The following is an 18879-nucleotide window of genomic DNA, read 5'->3' on the forward strand; positions in this document are numbered from 1 at the left end:
ATATCATTCAGCATTCTTCCGTAGCCCCACATTACAAAAGCTTATCTTCTTTTCTTGTCTGAAATGCTTATTATTGGCATTTCACTTTGTAGGAGGCTACTCCAGAGCCAAATACTTTTCGAAACAACTTCCTAACACTTGAATTGTAATAGATGTCAATAAATTCCTTTTTTCCTTAAATGGTTTTTTTTGCTATAGCCAACCTCCATTTTATAACCTCCCTACTTTGTCATTGTTAGTTATTTTCCTGAACGAACAGCGAAACTCATAGACTACTTTCAGTGTCATTTCCTAATCTAATTTGTTCAGTATCACCTGATTTAATTCAGCTACATTCATTTACCTTGCTCCACTTTTATTAACATTCGTGTAACAACCTCTTTCCAAGACACAGTGTTCATTAATGTGACTTGCTCTTGCAAGTCTCTTGCTGTCCCTGACAGAATTACGGTGTCTTCGGGAAACCTCTAATTTTGATTCCTTCTCCCTGACATTGAATTTCCGTTGCATATTTCTGTTTGACTTCTTTCACAGTTTGCTCAGCGAACAGGTTGAATAACATCGAGGAGAGGCTACACCCCCGTGACACTCCTTTCTGAACTAGTGTTTCTCTTTTATGGCCTCAGTCTTATAACTTGAGTCTGTTTGTGCTATAAATTGTCGATAACATTTTACCCGTACTACCTTTAGAATTTCATATACTGTATCCTAATTAACTTCCTCAGAAGCTCTCCCCTGTTGGTCTGGGGATTAGAAAAGCCCCGTGGTATTCCTGCCTGTCGTAAGAGGTGACTAAAAGGAGTCTTACACCTTTCAACCTTTATGTTTTGGTCCCCTGTAGGGTTTGACTTCCATTTTTCAAAATTTTCTCAAAGAGCGAGCCAACGGGGGAATGACGCCTTACGTGGTGCATCATGTCCATCGTGCATTGAGATCTTCAGCCCACTTTCTTGTTGTTGCATTGCAGTTGCACCCATTCTACATCTCTTGGGCAAGGACATCTTCCTGGGTGCGTTTTCCACCATGCACCACGCAGTGTCACTTTCTGTGCCAACGACCATGGACTTCTTTTGCATCTTATATCCAGCACGGTAGCCGGTCCATTATGGTGGGGCCGCTATGTACCCTGTTGGTTGTAGCCCCCTGACAACACAGGGATCGCTCTGCTGATGCCCGCGCTGTTAACTCCCCACGTATGCCAAGGAGTAGATGCCCATCACCCTGGGGCATCGGGATTCCCAGCAATGGCCATCCTGCCATGTGGCCTTTGCTGCAGCAGGGTGGTGCCCGTGGGGAAGTCCCCTGGTCGGAGTGGGTGGCATCGGCGTATGACACGCCATGAAGCGTAATACATAATCACATGCTGGTGGTCTGCCGCCAGCAGTCTCTTAAGTGGGCAGTCTTATTTCAGTGGGAAGAAATATGACTTCAAGTTGTTCCCCTCCCTGGTCACACCATGGGAGGGCCACTAGGCTAAGGCTGGCAGTGTAGTTTATTCGCCCTGGTACCTCATATGTACACGAGTTGATGGGGAATCTTTCATGTCCATGAAGCCTTAGTTTTTTGTGGAGCATTTGAAGGAAAGGTTGGGGAGGTGGAGGGCTTGTCCAAAATGAGTTCTGGGTCAGTTTTGATAAAAACAGCATCCTCTGCCCAGTCACGGGCATTATGTGCTTGTGGGAAGTCGGGGGATGTTTCTGTTACCGTCCCGTCTCATAAGTGCTTAAATATGGTCCAGGGTATTATATTCCACAGGGACCTTCTTTTGCATTCTGACAAGAAGCTGCGCACCAGTTTAGAGCGGTGAGGTGTTAATTTTGTCTGGCGCATCAATCGGAGTCTGAGGGGTAACAAGGTTGCCAATGTTACCTTCATCTTGGCTTTCGAGGGTGGCACATTGCCCAAGAAGGTCAAGGTGATGGTCTACCGCTGTGACTTCAAGCCATATATCCCTACCTCTATGCAGTGCTTTAAGTGCTGGAAGTTCGGCCATATGTCTTCTTGCTGTACTTCCAGCCCCACCTGTCGAGATTGTGGATGTCCATTGCATCTCAATGCACCATGTGCCCCACCTCCCAACCTGTCAACTGCGGAGAGCATCATTCACCTTACTCACCAGACTGCAGGATTTTACAGAAAAAGGGGAAAATCATGGAATATAAGACCCTCGACCGACTGACCTACACTGAGGCTAAGAGGAAATTTGAGCGCCTACATCTTGTGGCAATGACCTCTTCATATGCCGCCACTACGAGAACAGTTGTCGCCCCATCAGTTCCTCGAATTCCTGTCGCCTCTCAGAACTGGGAGACTACACCTGCTCTCTTGATGGTGGGGGGCACTTCTCTCTCTGTTGCTCCCGCACCACCTACTTCAGGAGAAACACCCCCCCCCCCCCCCCCCCCAACCATTGGAGATTTTAGTCCCCACTTCTGAGCCAGAGAAGCATAAGGCTTCTTCGGCTCCTCTCACTTGGACGGGGTCCCTTGGGTCACTCCCTTCCCAGGTTTCTGCTATTGGGAAAAATGACACCCGCCAATGGCTGAAGAGTCCAAAAGCAGCTGGTCGTCCTGGGGACTCATTCAGTTAAGTCCTTCCAGCGAGGGAAACCCAAGGAACAGTGCGAGAAATCGGAAAAGAAGACCCCAAGAACAAGGAACTTGTGGTGGCACCCACACCACTGCTACCACCAAGCTCTGCGTCTGAGGATGGGGTGGAGATTCTGGCATCTGCTGAGGACCTAGATCTCTCCGGACCCTCAGACACAATGGATATAGCCTGTCAGGCAAAAAGTTGGGTGGCAGCAGGTGACCCTGATGCGTACACTGCCTCATTGAGTGTTCCCTGTCTCACGATAAGATCATCCTCCAGTGGAATTCCGGAGGATTTTTCCACCACCTGGTTGAGCTACGGCAACTGTTAAGCTTTACACCTGCTTTCTGCATTGCCCTCCAGGAAACCTGGTTCCCAGCAATGCAGACCCCTGCCCTCTGTGGCTATACGGGATATTACAGGAACCGTGGCGACTATAATAGTGTGTCAGGTGGACTTTGTGTTAATGTCCTAAACTCAAACCCCTCTTGAAACTGTGGCTGTCAGAATACGGACTACACAGGAAATAACTGTCTGCAATGTATATCTTCCTCCAGATGGTGCAGTACCCTTCAATGTATTAGCTGCAATGATTGATCAACTCCCTGAACCTTTCCTACTTTTGGGAGATTTAAATGCCCATAAACCCCTTGTGGGGTGGCACTGTGCTTACTGGCCGAGATGTCGAAACTTTACAGTCTCAGTTCGACCTCTGCTTCTTAAATACTGGAGCTGCCACACATTTCAGTGTGGCTTGAGGTAGTTACTCTGCCATTGATTTATCAATTTGCAGCCCAGGACTTCTCCCATCCATACACTGGTGAGCACATGACGACCTTTGTGGTAGTGACCACTTCCCCATCTTTCTGTCACTGCCCCGGTCTCAACCCCACGAACGCCTTCCCAGATGGACTTTAAACAAGGCAGACTGGGAAACTTTGACCTTTGCTGTCACCATTGTATCTCACCCACACGGTAACATCGATGTGATGGTTGAGCAGGTGACAACAACAGTAGTTTCTGTGGCAGAAAACACAATCCCTTGCTCTTTAGGGTGCCCCCGGTGAAAGACAGTCCCTTGGTGGTCGCTGGAAGTCGCTGAAGCAATTAAGGAGTGTCGGCGAGCTCTACAGCAGCATAAGTGGCACCCTTCCCTGGAGCCTTCAAACAGCTCCGTGCTCGCGTTTGCCAACTTTTCAAATGACGGAAGCAGGAGTGTTGGGAGAGATATGTCTCGACCATTGGGTGCCGTACGTCACCTTCCCAAGTCTGGCCAAAGATCAAACGTGTTTTTGGGTACCAGACTCCAGCAGGTGTTCCTGGTGTTAACATAAATGGCGTGTTATCTGCCGAAGCAAACATGATTGCTGAGCACTTTGCTGGAGCCTCAGTGTCGGAGAATTCTCCCCCAGCCTTTCGCACTCTCAAATGGCAGTTGGAAGGGAAAGTCCTCTCATTCACTACACGCCACAGTGAGTCCTATAATGCCCAACTTATGAACTGGGAGCTCCTCAGTGCCTTTGCACATTGCCTCGACACAGCTCCTGGACCAGATTGGATCCACAGTCTGATGATTAAACATCTCTCTTCTGACTACAAGCAACATCTCCTCTTCATCTTCAACCAGATCTGGCGCAATGGCATTTTTCCATCTCAATGGCGGGAGAGCACCATCATTCTGATGCTCAAACCCAGTAAGAAACCACTTTATGTGGATAGCTATCGGTCCATCAGCCTTACTAACGTTGTTTGTAAGCTGCTGGAACGTAAGGTGTGTTGGTGGTTGGGTTGGGTTGGGTCCTAGTCACGTGGCCTACTGGCTCCCCGTCAGGGCGGCTTCTGCCAGGGTCGCGCAACCACTGATAATCTTGTGTCCCTAGCGTCTGCCATCCAAACAGACTTTTCCAGACGCCTACACTTGATTGCTGTCTTTTTTTATTTACGAAAAGCATATGACACGACCTGGCGACATCATATCCTTGCCATATTATACGTGTGGGATCTCATTCCTTCATTCCTTCATTAAGGAATAAATATACTGAGAATCTGTGTTTAATATGCCCAATTCTTTGAATAGGTTTCGACATGTTGTTATTGGATTTACACTACTCATTACTCTTATCATACGCTTCTGTACTCTAAAAATTTTTTCTCTGTTTGTGGAGTTAGCCCAAAATATGATACCATATGATGTAATGGAGTGAAAATTAGCAAAATATGCCAGTTTTTTTTATATTTATATCTCCTGTGTCTGACATCATTTGCATTGCAGACACAGACTTGTTTAGGTGCTTTAGCAGTTCGTTAGTCTATGCTCCCAAATGAATTTATTATCAAGTTGTAATCCCAAGAATTTTACACTCTCAACTTCTCCTATTTCCATGTCATCATATTTTATACACACACCAGAAGGAAATCTCTTGGAAGTTCTGAACTGCATATAGTGGTCTTCTCAAAGTTTAATGACAGGGAATTGGCTGTGAACCACTTATTAATGTCGGTAAAAATTTGATTAGCTGCCCTTTCTAAATTTATATTTGATTTACTATTTATTGCAATGTTTGTATCATCTGCAAATAAGACAAACTTGGAATCTGGTAATGTAACAGATGACAGGTCATTAATATACACAAGAAACAGTAGTGGACCTAGTATGAAACCTTGAGGAACACCACATGTAATTTCTTCCCAGTCAGATGATGTCCGATTACCTACTGCTGAAGTGTTACATATTGACACCCTTTCTTTTCTATTAGTAAGATATGACTGAAACCACTTTGCAGCACTACCAGTGACGCCATAATATTTTAATTTACTTAAAAGAATGCTGTGATTCACACAGTCAAACGCCTTTGATAGGTCACAGAATATGCCAGTTGCCTCTAATTTGTTGTCCAATGAATTAAGGACATTTTCACTGTAAGTATAAATAGCTTTCTCAATATCAAAACCCTTAAGAAACCCAATCTGTGACTTTGACAGTATGTTATTTTCACTAAGGTGCTTAAGTAGATGCTTGAACATAACCTTTTCAAAGATTTTTGAAAAAGCTGCAAAAGTGAGATTGGTCGGTAATTTGACGGCATTTCTTTGTCCCCTTCCTTTTGGAGAGGTGGGAATGTTCCTGCTACAAGTGATTGATTACACAAATAACTTAAGATATGACTAAGCTCACATGAACACTCCTTTATTAACTTTGTTGATATGTTATCATAACCACTAGAATGATTTGATTTCAAGGACTTTATGATGGATTCTATTTCTGTGGGTTAGAGTTGTTGGAGCCAAGGCTAGGCGTGTAATTAAGGAGAGCAAAAGGTCATGGGAAGTGTTCCTGGACTCTTGTTGGTTGTTCCTCTTGGTCTACAAAAGGATCAGAAGCCATCTAGAGGATTTCCAGTAAACAGTTATTACTGATAGCAGCAGTGCTGAAACAGGGGTTCTGAACATTTGGAGACATTGCTTAGACACTGGCATTTTGCGAAAACTACTGTGAATGCCAGACAAGATCTGGTGTGTCGCCACTACTGTGCGACTGTAGAGAGGGGCAATTTGGATTTCAGATCCCACAATTTTGAGTCCTTTCTCCTTGTGGGAGCTGGAATCAGCACTGTCTGACACTCGTGACACTGCACCCAGTCATGATCAAATCAGGTATTGCATGCATCGACATTTGCCAGCAGTGTCATAGGAAAAAATCCTCAAACGTTTTAATTTAATACGGCAGTCAGGTCAACTCTCCAGCTCAAGGAGAGAGGCAATTTTGGTACCTCTCCTCAAACCAGGAAAGGACTGCACCTGTCCCAGAGTATCGCCTTAACGAGTTATGTAGCAAAGACCCTGGAGCAAATGGTTAACCTTTGTCTGGTCCTTGTTAGAGACACGGCAAGTCATTAGCCATTCTCAGTGTGGATTCTGCAGAGTTTTCTCCACTGTCGACAGCCTGACACTACTAGAGACCCTACTAGAGGTGTCTCTTCAGCAGGCTTTTCTATGAAAATATCACTGTATCGGCATATTCTTGGAGATCAGTAAGGCGTACGATAATACTTGGAGACACTATATTCTCACACAACTGCGTCAATGGTGCTTTTGTGGCCACCACCTCATCTTCATATGGTCTTTCCTATCTCAACGGTTTTTTAGAACCCTAGTTGATGACACACTGTTGTTTTGAGAAGAAGAATGGTGTCCCTCAGGGCAGTGTTTAAAGTGTTACCCTCTTTGCCATAGCCATCAACAGTTTCATGTCTACGGTAAGGGGTCCATAAGGAGTCCACACAGTGCTCTTTATTTGTGGTTGATTTTGCTGTTTTCTGTTCCTCCTCCAGTATCACAGCACATTAGTTGCATCTTATGTTGCAGAGGCTGGAGGCATGGGCTGCGAAGACAGATTTTCAGGACTTCATCCTACATTTTAGAGACTCGTGAGGTTCTTGGGCCTCATTTTTGACTCTAAATTGTCATGGTTGCCACATCAGAGAGACCTGAAAGTCAGGACCCTCAGGGCACTGAATGTCCTGAAATGCCTTAGTCACGGGTCTTGGGGAATGGACAGGGTGTGTCTGTTACAGTTTTATAGGGCTTTCATGTGTTCGCAGCTGAACTATGGGTGACGGTGCATTGATCGGTGAGGCCTTCTTGTTTGAAGCTCACTGACATTATCCACCATGAGGGTATTCGGCTGACCACGGGTACTGATAGGTCTGTTAAGTTCCTTGCAGCTCCACTGTCACCTGCATACCATACTGTTGCTTGTCTGTCTCTGGAACGCCTTTTCTCCAACCTTCCATGAGCCACAATGCTGTTTAGGATCCACATGCAGTGTGTGTTGGAGTCACTTCGTATAGAGAAAGTACAATCTCAAATCCAGGGTTTTAATTGTCTGCCACCCTGGTTACCGCAGGGTAATTTTAGATTTAGTGCAGCACAGGGAGATTGAACTCCTCCTCCAGTTTTTAATGCGATATTTTCTGACATTTTGCATGAGCACGACAACTATGCAACTCTCTTAACGAATGGGTCCTAACAGGGGGACTCCATTGCATGCTCTGTCGGTTTCCCAGATTGTGTTCTAAATGTCAGACTGCCTTCCAGCTATGTTGATGAGACTAGATCCTCCTCACTCATCTTCGCATAGGACACAGCCCTGTGATGCATGGCTGCTTGCTCTGACGAGAGGACTCACCAATGTGTGGTGCTTGTGGCATACAGATAACACTGTGCCACATTTTATTGAGCTGTTCTTTTATTTTCTGACCCGCGGGCCATTGGGGATTTGCTGTTGGATCTGCCCTCTAGTTTAAGTAATGTTCAAGCAAATGTGGTTAGAGTTTTAAAGTTTTTTGAATTTCCCAACATGTTTCCCAAGATTTTAGGGAGATGGTTTTTAATGTATTAACAGGGTGACTGGCGCATCCATGTTTTTTGGAAGTGGTCAGCCTTTCTTTTAGTTTTGTGCCTTTCTTTTAGCTCCTTTCTTGTTTTACTTGTTTTAATCTTGTGAGAGCTAATTTTACCTTTTCTCTGTTGTTTTAGCACATGTGAGACAGTCATTTTGTGGTTGCCTCGAGTGCACGAGTGTGGAACAATTTTCGGAGTTGTAGCTATGTTTGTTTTAATGAGTGTAAGGGTGCAGATAACCTTGCCGTTGAGCGCACTCTTCGAATATTGGTCCATGTATGGCAAAAAAGAACTGTGTAACGGTAATACTACAGGTGCAAGTGTGCATTCCGACACAGTGCTCATGTGGTATCACCAATACGCATGCACCTGCACGCTATAGATGGAGCAAAAGGGTACGGAACTCGACAGAGGTCGCTTATGTAGTAGGTGTCTTTGTGCGTGTGTCTCTGCTAATTTTTGATATAAAGTTTGCAGTGTGAACTAGCAATCTCCAATGACGATGACTGAATGGTTGTCCAAAATCCCAAAGTACTTGTTGTGTACATAGTTCCGCGTAGCCAGCGCGTACACAACTTTTCCACTAGAGCGCGCCCCGCTAAGCACAACAGCGCAGGCACAGCGCTCTTCCGTCTCCGCAGTACGAGATGGCGCTGCCATAAAGACGGACCAAATTCTGCTTCCACCGATCCGTGTATTAATATGTAACGCAGCCAATGAAATTGCTGCTAACGTAGAACCTTTTCTCCTCGTGGATCACACTCGCGCAGTGATATCTGAAGGCGCGAGGTATTATAACGAGTGTACAGACCTCTGATTAGTCGGTCTGTGTTAGTCTGCATTAGTCTGTAGTCAAGTTTCAGTCTGCGCCTAATAAGATTATCATATTCCTGTACATAGCCATGAAGAGAAATGTATACACTCTTCGTCAAGTATCAGAGATATGTGAGACTAAGATTAACGTGCCAAGACCAAAGGAACTTCAGATTGTCAATTGTAAACAGCATCCAGAATAAAGTTACGTAATGTCTATATTTTTTATTATTTTAATAAATGTGTGTGAAAATTAATCGAGTTCCATTTAAAGTTGGTCACCGTCAATCCGCTACTCTAAGCGTGCAAGTGGCATTTCTATCGTCTGACCTAACGGCAGAAGATAAGCACGCCACAATAAGACCACGAGACATATTGCTGACACTTGCCTACTTCATTAGAGGGACAAGTCAAATAATCTAATGGTGTGTGTACCGAAGGTCTTACAGTACACCCACCACAGTACTCTATGAATTTACTTCAAATTTTTATGTATAAAGAATAGTGCAACGTTGTTAGGAAACAGGAAAGTTGTATATATGGCCTACCATTGTATGATAAGAACTACTACAGAATCAAAATTTGCAATAACAATGAAGCTCAAGGTCAGAGGGGGATGCGTAATAGGAGGACAGAAGGGTGGAAGGAAATGGACATAGGAGATGGACAGACAAGGGTGAGAAGGAAATTAGGACATAAATCCAATTCCTATTCATATAAGAAGTGTGTGTTTTCTCTCTTTTTCTTTTCCATTTAACCAAAGAGAGCTATGGCAACATGTTTGTAAACAGATAGTATATCATAAAATCAGTCCCCTTTAAAAGTACTAGAAATATTTTGATAATATCCTCACAGATAATTAACTTTCTATGTGATCACAATAGTAAATATTCAGATATTTTTAGTAACTATTAGTAATTATCACATTGCTAAATGTTTTATATGGAGGCATGCATGTGCATGCATATGTATGCGCGTGCGCACGGACACACACACACACACACACACACACACACACACACACACACACACACACACACACACACACACACATGCTCAGGGACATACTCGGAACCTATGTCTGGCAAAAACTATTCAATAAACAGAAAGGAGTCATATGAGAACACCCCTGTCAATGTACCTACAAGTTTTTCTTTCATTTTATGTTGGCACGATGACTATAAAATTTGAGGTAAAATTATGGTTAGATCAGCAACAATTAGTTATTGAGCTTTGTGTATAACAATGTAAGGGTTACTGTCGTGACTCTTCTCAGTCAGTGTCCTTGTGATACCATTAATTCAGTCACATACTTTCACTTCCATTTAAATGCTATGTTTACTTCAGAATTTTCTGCTTATCTTTGTCTTACCAGTTATAGCCATCTTATCTTGGATGCTCTGGGACTTGAATCTTGGGTTTCTGTTCACTATTGGTCCCCGATACAGAATTATTCATAAAATTGTTAGTTTCTCCATGGTTTTAATAAAACACAGTGCAAAAGTGAAACTGATTTGGTATTTATTGAAATACATTATTGAGTTCACAATTATAGACAGTCTTTATAAGTTTGTTATCCATAAGGTAAAAGTTTGTCTGTTTACTGTGGTTCACATACTTTGTGCTGGAAATAAGTGTCAATTACAATGATCCTTAATGGTAATCTCATTATTATGCACATAATATGTTTTGAGAGATTTTGCTCCATTCATGTGAGAATTTTGAAAACTTCCTTGGGTAACAGAAGAAATATTGAATTTAATTGATGAAAGGAGAAAATATAAAAATGTAGTAAATGAAGCGGGCAAAAAGGAATACAAACGTCTCAAAAATGAGATAGACAGGAAGTGCAAAATGGCTAAGCAGGGATGGCTAGAGGACAAATGTAAGGATGTAGAGGCTTATCTCACTAGGGGTAATATAGATACTGCCTACAGGAAAATTAAAGAGACCTTTGGAGATAAAGAGAACCACTTGTATGAACATCAAGAGCTCAGATGGAAACCCAGTTCTAAGCAAAGAAGGGAAAGAACAAAGGTGGAAGGAGTATATCGAGGGTCTATACAAGGGCGATGTACTTGAGGACAATATTATGGAAATGGAAGAGGATGTAGATGAAGATGAAATGGGAGATACGATACTGCGTGAAGAGTTTGATGGAGCACTGAAAGACCTGAGTCGAAACAAGGCCCCCGGAGTAGACAACATTCCATTGGAACTACTGACGGCCTTGGGAGAGCCAGTCCTGACAAAACTCTAAAGTTTGGTGAGCAAGATGTATGAAACAGGCGAAATACCCTCAGACTTCAAGAAGAATATAATAATTCCAATCCCAAAGAAAGCAGGTGTTGACAGATGTGAAAATTAACAAATAATCAGTTTAATAAGCCACAGCTGCAAAATACTAACACAAATTCTTTACAGACGAATGGAAAAACTGGTAGAAGCCGACCTCGGGGAAGATCAGTTTGGATTCCGTAGAAATACTGAAACACATGAGGCAATACTGACCTTACAACTTATCTTAGAAGAAAGATTAAGGAAAGGCAAACCTACGTGTCTAGCGTTTGTAGACTTAGAGAAAGCTTTTGACAATGTTGACTGGCATACTCTCTTTCAAATTCTAAAGGTGGGAGGGGTAAAATACAGGGAGCGAAAGGCTATTTACAATTTGTACAGAAACCAGATGGCAGTTATAAGAGTCGAGGGACATGAAAGGGAAGCAGTGGTTGGGGAGGGAGTGAGACTGGGTTGTAGCCTCTGCCCGATGCTATTCAATCTGTATATTGAGCAAGCAGTAAAGGATACAAAAGAAAAATTCGGAGTAGGTATTAAAGTCCATGGAGATGAAATAAAAACTTTGAGGTTCGCCGATGACATTGTAATTCTGTCAGAGACAGCAAAGGACTTCGAAGAGCAGTTGAATGGAATGGATAGTGTCTTGAAAGGAGGATATAAGATGAACATCAACAAAAGCAAAACGAGGATAATGGAATGTAGTTGAATTAAGTCGGGTGATGCTGAGGGAGTTAGATCAGGAAATGAGACAGTAAGTAAAGGAGTTTTGCTATTTGGGGAGCAAAATAACTGAAGATGATCGAAGTAGAGAGGATATAAAATGTAGACTGGCAATGGTAAAGAAAGCTTTTCTGAAGAAGAGAAATTTGTTAACATCGAGTATAGATTTTAGTGTCAGGAAGTCATTTCTGAAAGTATTTGTATGGAGCGTAGCCATGTATGGAAGTGAAACATGGACGATAAATAGTATGGACAAGAAGAGAATAGAAGCTTTCGAAATGTGGTGCTACAGAAGAATGCTGAAGATTAGATGGGTAGATCACATAACTAATGAGGAAGTATTGAATAGCATTGGGGAGAAGAGAAGTCTGTGGCACAACTTGACCAGAAGAAGGGATCGGTTGGTAGGACATGTTCTGAGGCATCAAGGGATTACCAATTTAGTATTGGAGGGCAGCATGGAGGGTAAAAATCGTAGAGGGAGACCAAGAGATGAATACACTAAGCAGATTCAGAAGGATGTAGGCTGCAGTAGGTACTGGGAGATGAAGAAGCTTGCACAGGATAGAGTAGCATGGAGAGCTGCATCAAACCAGTCTCAGGACTGAAGACCACAACAACAACAACATGGGTTGTTTGTATAAGAACATGATTAGTGTTACAAAACACTGTGGTCGGAGCTGGCAAATCTTTCAAATACTTGCTACCACCATGGCCATCTCATCCAATTCATTGAATTAAAGTTCTATTGCTCCTGTTTCCTAAGTTACAACCGTGTGAGAAAGGAAAGGTGTTCATTGAAATTTGCAAAAGTGTTGGTTATTTTAATGGTGCAAATACATTTCAGAACACAGTTTTAACAAATTTCCACTGGGTAGGCACTGCATTATCACTTTATATACAGAAGTCTAATCCACTTGGAAGTGTGTCATGTAAAATGTCTTTCGTACGAGCAGATGTTGAATGAGGCAGGGGAGACGATCCGAACTGGCTATGTAAGAAGTCCAGTTAAACTGATAATGAAAATTAGTCATGAGTTAGGTAGATCACATTCCACCTTTTGGAGCATACCCAGAGTTTGACACTGGCTGATAAAGACTAACTCTTTGTGGTGACGTCTGAAATTTGTTACAGTAGTATAGTTTTGTGAAAGGTTAATGTACAATGATCCAGCGACATTCTGCCCTTGCGAAAATGTCAACTGTCCTAATACTGATATGTGGATTAGAGAACAGTCATTGTGGAAAACGAGAGAGGCTAACCAAAAGTGAACACGTTGTGTGTCTAATGTGTTATCTAGAGGAAATTCTTCCTGATTTTGTCTTTCAACAGGGTGATGCTCCTCCCATTTCCACATAAACGTCCATGAGCACCTGGATGCCACTGTACCAGAATACTGGATCTTTCTTGGCTGCAATAATTCTACCTACGCTGGTGCAGCTCTGGTTTCAACAGTTACTTGAGTTTACACTTAATGATTTCTTTTTGTTGGGATAGATCAAGAATATATACCTCGAGGTTTTTGAGATGCTTCCAAACCAATGAATTTTATTTGATTTAATGTGGTGTGAAAACGGGTTTTATGCGTACTTCAACAGTCATTCCCCTCCTTACTTTGACAGCTGGATGAGCTGAAGAACTATATGTCCTGTGAAATATGGGAAATAACCAAAGGTATGTTAGGAAACATTTGTGGTGATATACAACACCTGTAATACCGGGATGAACAGCAGCAGCACCGTGAGCGGCAAGTATGTGAACTACGCAAATAGACACACAACTTTTCAGCAACAAACTTAGTAAAGGCTGTCTATCACTAAATATTTTTGTGTATGCCTTTTCAGTGAAGTAAAGTCAGCCTTACTTTTGCACCATTCTTTCTTTATTAATATATTTTCTGCATGTTGTCTGTTTCCTGATCCAGAGTTTGGTGCGGCATTTTCTTTGCTTGACCACTTACACTTTTCCCCATTTCTAACTGTTCATATATGTGCATTCTCCATCTCAAGCGTGTCAAATTCCAAAAGCTATAGATTTGATTGATTTTGTTAGTCTTATTTGCATGCTAATCTTATTCAATACATTTGTCTCAAATATTAATATAATGGGCGATCAGAATGTTCTGTTTGAAGGTCGTACAATCCATTCGGTATGCCAGTCATGCAAAATGGCTATGAGCCGTGAGGCAATGCTGCTGTTTGAAGGTAACCATTTGGTAAAATGCAATATCCTGCTGCCTGAAGTAGTCCGTAACTGCCTGCTGCACATCCTTGTCTGACAGGAATTGTTGACCCTTAAAGATGTTTTTGGAGTAACTTCTGCATTACGACATTTGCGATATGAGGACATGTGTTATCACGCCACACCCTGTGGTGTACCATTCCACAGTTGTGGCTTTAGGCGCGCAAGCGTGCGCGAGCACACGCACGCACACACACACACACACACACACACACACACACACACACACACACACACACACACAGATATTCTTCATTCTCAGATGGATGTCTACAGGTGTTTGTTTTTGAGTAGCTAATAAAAGAAAAACAGCACATTGGTCCTGTTTGGATGCATTCGGTAATAACGTGGTCATAGCTCACGTTTCTACATTTAGTGCATGCATGTCAGAGAGACACGAATGCCATATAAATCTCTCACCACATGTCAGTGCTTATACACCCGTGTTGGAGTTGCACTACATTGCAAATAAGGTGCAGCAGAGATCTCAAATAGAAACTCTTTGATCGCCTCTTATTATTTTTAAACCTGAATAGGGCTGCCTTGGTTGTAGCTATTTTTAAATCACAAAAACTGTTGAATTTTTTTGTTGTAGATGCAGTTCCTCAACTGGTGAAAAGCACTGTTTCCCTTTGGTAAGTTGTAGTGTCATTTATCTATTTAATTAAAGTACTTAGTCACTTGGTTTACTGAGATTTTAGAGAATATTTTATTTGTAGTCATCAACTTGGCTTAACTTACTGTCGGGATATGCATGCTCATTATTCATTGTTATGGTAAGAAAAGAGGAAACAACATAACTAGAGTGGAAAATAATTTTCCCAACCAGTATGTTCTTTTTGCTTGATAAGAAGGAGACAGTGGGATTTTTGCAGCATATTAATCAAGAACAGCTAGTTTTTGTGGTTCTGAGTGAAACATCAGTAAGTAGTTCCCTGCACTGATAGTGTATTTTGCATGCAAGTCGTGTACTAATACAGTAATCAGGAGGGTACAGGGCATGGAAAATTTCAGGATTTACATGTGCAAACTATTGCTAGATCAATGTGCAGACTGGTGAAGGCAAATCTTGTCTAGTTATTGCATTTAGCTTTCCACTTGAATGTCAGAGATTAAACTGTCCATTTGCTGTATGATTTCACATCAGTTAAGAAACAAAAGGAAAAGGTTATGCCAAACTGAAAATGCCTTGAAATAAGTATGATGTGTGTGCCAATAACTTAAGATCAATGCTTCCCATTGAATGGTGGTGTGGCAGCTGTGTATCCAGAGTAAAAGAAACATGATTGATATGTTGATGCATGAACAATTTCCTTGGCTAATAACCATAATTTGTTTGAATTGTGACAAGATGCATTTTGAAAGAGGATGTGATTAATACTGTGGATTCCTGTTTGAGAGAAGTTTTTAACCCTGTCCTGCATTCTGCTTTAGGTTTTCTCTGGCTTATGGTAAATAATAGGTGGTTCCCCCAAAAATTGTGTTCAATTTTTCCTGATCTCTTACTCTAACTGCTTTGTAACTTTTCCTCTGAAAGTTATTTCTGTTGTGTGATGTCATCCCCCATCTATTGTTAACATACATCAACATATTTAATATGTGTGTACTTATGTCTAATATCCATTGTTATCTTAGCATTTTATAATCTGTGTACCACAACAATTTTCCATCAAGTGCTCACTCCACTATCACTTGTATGTATGTTGTAGCAGATGCTCCCTTAATGTGTCCCTTCTTGTGGTAAGAATTTCCACAACTGCATTTTATACATTTTTTGTTGTTGTGCCATATTATTTCGCAGTTCCTGTCCATTTAAATTTAGCTTGATCCTCATTGAGTCAGAACTTCTGTTTTTCTAACAAACTGGTTTTTGCTGGCATATTAAACTCCAGCATTCTTTGCCATCTTGGAGCAAGATATGTGTCATTTATCTTTCTGTAGATTCTGTTATTGTCACCCAAATTGAAAAATCTAACATCACCTAACAGATCTGATAAAACATATGTCAATGGTGGGCAGTGAAAGCCTCATTACTTCATTTTGTTAAATTTTGCAGGTGAAGCGAAAACGATTTCTTAAAAAGTAATGTAAAGTGATACAGAAAGTTGCTCCATGTGTAACAGTACAGTAGAAGTGTAGTTATTGACAGATTAGAGAGATCCATGCACTTTCAAATCTCTCTTAGGCTATGGAGTTACTGGTTACTGGAATTAAAAGTTTTTACAGACAGATGGAGTTATGAGGTTTTCATAGCCTATCATCAATATGTTTGCTCTTTTTTGGGCCTACATATCTTAGAAGACATACAGAGCTCTTCCTTGTTAGTACATGAAGAGTTGATGGATATGTTACTTTTTCTGTTGTATTTTCGAGTATTACTACCTTGCTTTTAGTGTTGTATTGAGATCTTCATAAGGTAACTTCACAACATAGAATCCAGTCAGTTTAATTTGACGGCATTAATTTTGTGTGTGTGTGTGTGTGTTTGTTTTTCTGCATTCTGTATTATTAGAAAAGCACACCTACCATACTCTGTTTCTTGTGACACATATTAATTTTCACTTGTTACTTAATTTATGAAGTGTAGTATATTTTTTAAAATAATTTTTATGTTTGCGCACTTCATTAAAAATTGTTCTGTTGAACTGTTTTATGTGCTCACATAGCTTAACTTAAGCACAGACTTAACTGTTTTTAACAGTATTGTTTAGGTTTTTATAATAACTGATCAAAAAATCCATTTTTTCCGCAGAGGGTGTGATTAAATGCAGTGCACCATATAATGACAGCTTTATGCAGCATGTAATTGTAAATATCTAACTTCTATGAGATTTCCACAGGTTGTAGGCTCTAATGCATAGTATTAATTTTTGTTACATGATTTATGCACCAGTTATTTGATTGCTTGTAGATCATAGTCAACACATAACTCAGGCACCTTTATGTGGGATGTATTTTTAACTTGTGTGCAAATTTCTAAACTAATTTTATTTTAATAGATGATATTTACTGTCTGTAACTTGTACCTTCAATTTCCATTGGGTGATGAACAACTGTACTGTGCTTTGTGGTATTTCATGGTTTACATGTTTTCATAGACAATGTATTGTACACAACATTTTTGTTTATTTGCACATAGAAATGTATGCATTATGCTGATTTGTTAATTTCACAAGTTTAAATACCTCCATCGCTAGGACACAAAGTATTGTATGGAAGTTCCGATGTCTTGGAAAGATTCTACAACATTTTAAAAAGTTGATTTGTTTTCCCAAGAGTAATGACGGTGGTTGCTGTGCTGGATGTGTGATGGCTTTATTAAACTGCCATCTACAGCTGGGATCAGAAGATACCAATTTAGAAGAAAAACTGGAACTGACAACTGCATATGAATATCTCCTTTTTTGCAGTTGACTTAGACAATCTTGAAGAAAACCAATTTCATAAATCTTCTTTCATTGGCTTTTTTTGTGAATGAAATTTATTTATGAAACACAAGGACATGGGATAAAGTGTGTCTGATAAACAATGAGAATGAGGATAAAATTGTCCAACTTGGCTGTGGCCGTGCATATTGTGTGTTTAGTGTGAATCAAATTAACAAACTAGAACTACGAAAGTTCCTGACATTTGAAATAAGGAGAAATTGGATCTGGTAAGGTTCAGTCAGAAAGGGAAATGACAGATACTGCCAAATAATACTTCATTACCTGCTGAACATAAAACAGTAAGATGCAAGAAGCAATAAATAAGAGATCCAGCAACAAGAGGACAAATCGTAAGTGAATTATTAGACCGCCAAAATTAAGTTTATGATAAGTAAAGCATAATTATTTATTTTTTCATTTTGTATAAACATGTATATACTCAATACCTGTATCTTTTGAAGATGATTTTTATAAATATAGAGACTTTTAAAGTTAACCTTTGTTTTTTCTTTCCTTTCTTTGGAAATATTACATCCTAATACCTCAATCAAACAATGGAAAATCCAGGATGGAATGTAACAATATTATGAAAGGAAAGTTGCTACTCACCATATAGTGGAGATGCTGAGTTGCAGATAGTTCCAACAAAAAGACTGTCACAAATAAAGCTTTCATCCAGTAAGGCCTTCATTTGAATTTGAAAAAGTGCATAGATTTCATGAAAGACTGAGCAAACGACTATAAACAGGAAATACTGAGATTTTTAGGTTCAGAGCCCATGAATCTTAGACTTCTGGCTTCACTGTTACTCACCAAGTGAGGTGACGTTGTGATTAAGATGTATATGGGAGCAATGGGGTACTAATTTTGACCTAAACGTTGTGATGTAGCGTTTCAGTACTTTCTGTATCTATTCAGGGAAACAGGATTGAAGCATCTAACAAACCCACATTTGATTTCCTTTTTCATTTGAGGAATAGCCCGTAACTACAAAGATATTTGCATAAATTGGACCATCATTGCTACTTGCGTATTAGAGAACATTCTGTGACTTTCTATGGTCACTGGATCCTGAAGTGCATTGTCCTATTTTTATCTGCTTTTTAAAAAAAATTATTTTTGTATTCAGAGCTTTTTCTAAATCATATTGGAACTAGGTCTATAAATGCATGACATTTGAGACAATTTATTTCAGCTTTCATTTTCAGTTGTTTTAAATTGCTCACAAATTTCACATTTTACAACTTATACATGCTGCATATATGTTTTCAAGTAAATTATCTGTGGAGTTAATTTATCCATAACAATATTACTGTTATAGTAGTGTGCACACAAGAAAGCAGATGCTGGGGCAGTGTGCAGTGACAAGGAACAGTGTACCATG

At 40.7% G+C, this 18879-nt stretch overlaps 1 protein-coding gene across 1 annotated transcript in view; it reads left to right on the forward strand.

The window, feature by feature from the left end:
- LOC124607362 overlaps positions 1–17991 on the forward strand; it is a 76007-nt gene extending 58016 nt beyond the window's left edge. The window contains exons 7-8 of the mRNA XM_047139669.1: positions 14663–14702; positions 17344–17991. The gene's annotated coding sequence lies outside the window, so the exon portion shown is untranslated. The remainder of the gene's footprint in view (positions 1–14662; positions 14703–17343) is intronic.
- Positions 17992–18879: the final 888 nt, after the last annotated feature.

Source organism: Schistocerca americana, chromosome 3 (assembly GCF_021461395.2).
Source record: "Schistocerca americana isolate TAMUIC-IGC-003095 chromosome 3, iqSchAmer2.1, whole genome shotgun sequence".
In the NCBI taxonomy this organism is placed as follows: domain Eukaryota; kingdom Metazoa; phylum Arthropoda; class Insecta; order Orthoptera; family Acrididae; genus Schistocerca; species Schistocerca americana.